This window comes from Crocuta crocuta, unplaced genomic scaffold, assembly GCF_008692635.1.
Source record: "Crocuta crocuta isolate KB4526 unplaced genomic scaffold, BGI_CrCroc_1.0 scaffold192, whole genome shotgun sequence".
Lineage (NCBI taxonomy): Eukaryota > Metazoa > Chordata > Mammalia > Carnivora > Hyaenidae > Crocuta > Crocuta crocuta.
In genome coordinates, this window is record NW_027528803.1 from 3,168,229 (window position 1) to 3,172,186 (window position 3,958).

Here is a 3,958-nt window from a genome sequence, read left to right on the forward strand (position 1 = left end):
GGAGAGGATCCTTACCCAATACAAAGAGAGAAATGATGGGGGTGGGGAAAATGAAAAGAAAAAAGAAATTGACCAGGCAGTGAATGAAAGAAACTATATGGCTTAATCCAGAGAGAGAGAGAGAGAGAGAGAGAGAGGAAAGTAAAGAAGAAGGAAATACAGAAGAGGTGTAAAATAGATTAAAATAGAATAGATTAATAATGTCTGCTTAGAAAGACCAACAACCAGAATAGAAAAGGGAAGAAATAAGAAGAAAAGAAAGAAAAAAATATATACATAATACATATATATATTATATTATATATAAATACATTATATTATATATAAATGTATAAGAATTGACCAAGAACCAAATTAGAAAATGCAAAGTTACCAGACTGATAGCTGATGGTGCCCTGAAACTGGTGGCTGTGCTCGTCTGGAGGAAGGGCCATCTGGTCTGGCCAGTGTCAATCTTTCTCCAGTAGATATGCAGTTACCAGGCACTGAGGTGCACTGTTTTGTATAGCCAGATCTGTCTCCACTTTGGGCCTACTATCTTTTTCCCTGAAGCCCCACCTGTTTTGGTGATGGGGAGAAAAATGGCGACACTCCAGTCTCTCCTCCCTGGACATGGTGTCCCAGACCACTCTTTTCAGCTCATCCTCACAGTGTTGCTTGGCAGTAGTGGGTCGGTTTGCCCTGCTCCACAGTCTCTGGTGCCTCCCAGGCACTCAGCTATAATTCAAACTCTGATGTCTTAAAGGACCCCACTCCATGTACCCTGGTTCCAGGGTAGTGCCACTCTGACCAGCCGGCAAAGGACAGCAAAAGCTGGTGGGTGCCTACAGGGTCTTTTCTCCTTGGAACAGCTATATACCTTCTTCCCACAGCACTCAAATGAGGAGACTGCTGTCTCTGACTGTGCCTCTGAGCTCACTATCCAGCCCAGGACTGGCTCCCCTTTTCCACCTGGCATGTGTACAGGGCGGCAGGTCCCAGCTCAGAGAAAGTCCAGCAACCCTGGACCATTACCCCTAAGGCTGTTTGCAAGTTAGAAATTGGTTCTTTCTCTGCTTTTTTGTTTGTTTTTGTTTTGTTTTGTTTTGTTTTTTTCTGTTCCCCAGTCCATGGTCTGAAGAGGTTTTTCTCTTGTAAAAATACTATCCTACACTTCCATGGCCCTCTTTCTCTTCCTTTTGACTCTCCACAGAAGAGAAACTTTCCCCTCTATGCCTACACTGCCCATTTTATCTCTCCAAGTTGGCAATCACGCACCTATGGCCACCAACTTGTCCCTGTAGGCCTCTGGAGATGTTTCTGTCACTCTGTAGCCTGGATTTCTGGAATTCCAAGTCTTCTGGCTTCAATTTTGCTGTGTTTGAGGGATGAGGGAACTGCAGGTCCCCCTACTTCCCTATCATGTTGACTCCTCTCTGGGTTTGGTAAGTTTTTTTTACAGATTTTGGATACTAACCCTTTATCCAATATGTCATTTGCAAAAACTTCTCCCATTCCATCAGTTGCCTTTTAGTTTTGTTGTTTTCTTCACTGTGCAGAAACTTTTTATCCTGATGAGGTCCCAACAGTTCATTTTTACTTATTTCCCTTGCCTCCAGAGAAATGTCAAGTAAGAAGTTGCTGCTGCCCAAGTCAAAGAGGTTGCTACCTTTTTTCTCCTGTAGGATTTTGATGATGTTCTATTTCTTATTTAGGTTTTCCATGAATTTTGAATTTATTTTTGTATCTGGTGTAACAAAATGACCCAGCTTCATTCTTCTGCATGTTGCTGTCCAGTTCTTCTCAGTACAGTATTTCTAACCAACACCTGGGCAGCTGACTAGAAACTTGGCCTCCCACTTATGTGTCTTTTTAGTTCAAACCCAGAATTGTTATCATCGATGCACTCAAACTTGTGGTCTGTATTTTGCTCACATATTTTTATACTAATCTTTTTGCTTCCCGTGACTGAAACTTGAAGTAAATTAAAGGGATATTCAACAATGCAGTTATTATCCTCTTTCCTTTATTCTTGGCTCTTTATTAAAAGTTATTCAGGAGAAAATAAAAGAGATTATTTAAGTCTTCCTTGGAATGTGCTTAGAGAATGCTTGACTTACCCATGCTTCCTATCTATGTTAGAAAATGTAGTGATAGACATTAGATAAACAACTGCAAGGAGTAAGCCAAGGCAGAATAAAATAGTTATTTCTTTGTAGTTCTTCTTAAGAGCACTGACTCAACTGTTTTCTCAGAGTACCAAGCTATCTTTTTGGTATTTTGAAACATATTTAAATATAATTTATATTTTAAATATCATGGCTGAATGGATTGTTTCTGCACTACACAAAATGTCTATACCTATATAGTAGCTGATTTTGCTATAATTTATAAGAAAATATTTAATAAACTATGTTTATTCAAGTATTTAATAAACCATAAATATAAAGTAAGGAATCTTGACAATTTACCTCAAATTCACAAATATATGCTATTTAAAAGCCTAAACAAAGTTTACTATGTCTTCTCTGTGTACAAAATATCTCCAGGAATTTTTTTCCCACTGAGGAATCCAAGCATAGTAATTCTAAATATGTGGAAGTGTTTCCTGAAATATACCAAATTCAACATACATATGAATGGAAGAGATTAAGATTTTCCAAACAAGGGTCTAAGAAGAAAGTGTTGAGATATACTTTAAGTGTTACTAGAAATCTATAGAGTACTGACATACTACAATGATTTTTCTTTTTAAAGCCTTCATTAATTTTAGAATCTTTAAAAATGTCAAAGGTCCTATACAATTAGCATAATCTTCTAAAACACAATTTTCAAAAATCCAGAACTTCAAAGAAGCCATCAACATTACAATATAAATTTACAAAGAAAGACCTAGAAAATTTCCTAGAATATCCCTAGATAAAATGAATATATTTCTTCAGAGAAACACATAGAAAAGCCTAAGATTTAGAAGGTCATTTGTGAGGGGGCAGCTGGGTGCCTCAGTCTGTTGAGCTGCTGACTTTGGCTCAGGTCATGATCTCGCGGTGTGTGAGTTTGAGCCATGCATTGGGCTCTATGCTGACAGCTTGGACCCTAGAGCCTGCCTTGGATTCTGTGTCTCCCTCTCTTTTCACCCATTCCCTGCTCATGCTCTGTCTCTCTCTCTCAGAAATAAGCAAATATTTAAAAATTTTTTAAAGAAAGGTCATTTGTGTGTTTACTTTAAATTGCTATTATTCTACCATTATTTCTCATTGTATTTTAGTTATCCCTTTGTTCATTCTTCAACAGATATCACACCTGCCCATTGCCTCCTTCAATAAAATATAAGCTTTTTTTAGTGAAATATAATTTTATACCTTATTTACTAGCGAGCTAATCTCAAAGTCTTTCAGTAAAGATAAGTTTAATATCCAAACTATTAAAACTATACAAGCTTATTGATTGATTCAACATCACTGAGTTAGGAAGAACAGCTCTTCAATGTACTTTGCAAGATCAGAATTATCATTAGAACCTGAAGAAGTAAAATGAAGTGTGCATATTATTTGAAGATAGAATTGATACCTATATGAATATTTTAATATGCTTTATAAAGACTTTCTAGTCCCATTGCTCTATGTCTATAGTATTCATTCACCTCTAAAATTAAATTTCATTTTTTATAACTTGAAGCACCATTTGTATAATTTATAAGTAGGAGTCTTTACAGAAAATTTAGAAATTATATTAGAATTCAAAGATGCAAATAGAAGACAAAAACTCTACATTGCTTCCTTCCTATTGCTGAGCCTTAGATGGCATTCTAAGTGTATTAGTTAACAGTTTCCCTCCTTCTATAGGAAACAAATGAGTATCCAGATTTATTTGTAGAAATATAAGGTGATAATTACATTCATGAGAAATCAGAAAGAACGTGTCAAAGATGGAGAGGTTTGAGGAGAGATAGAGAGTGAGAGCAAGAGTGAGAGCCAGA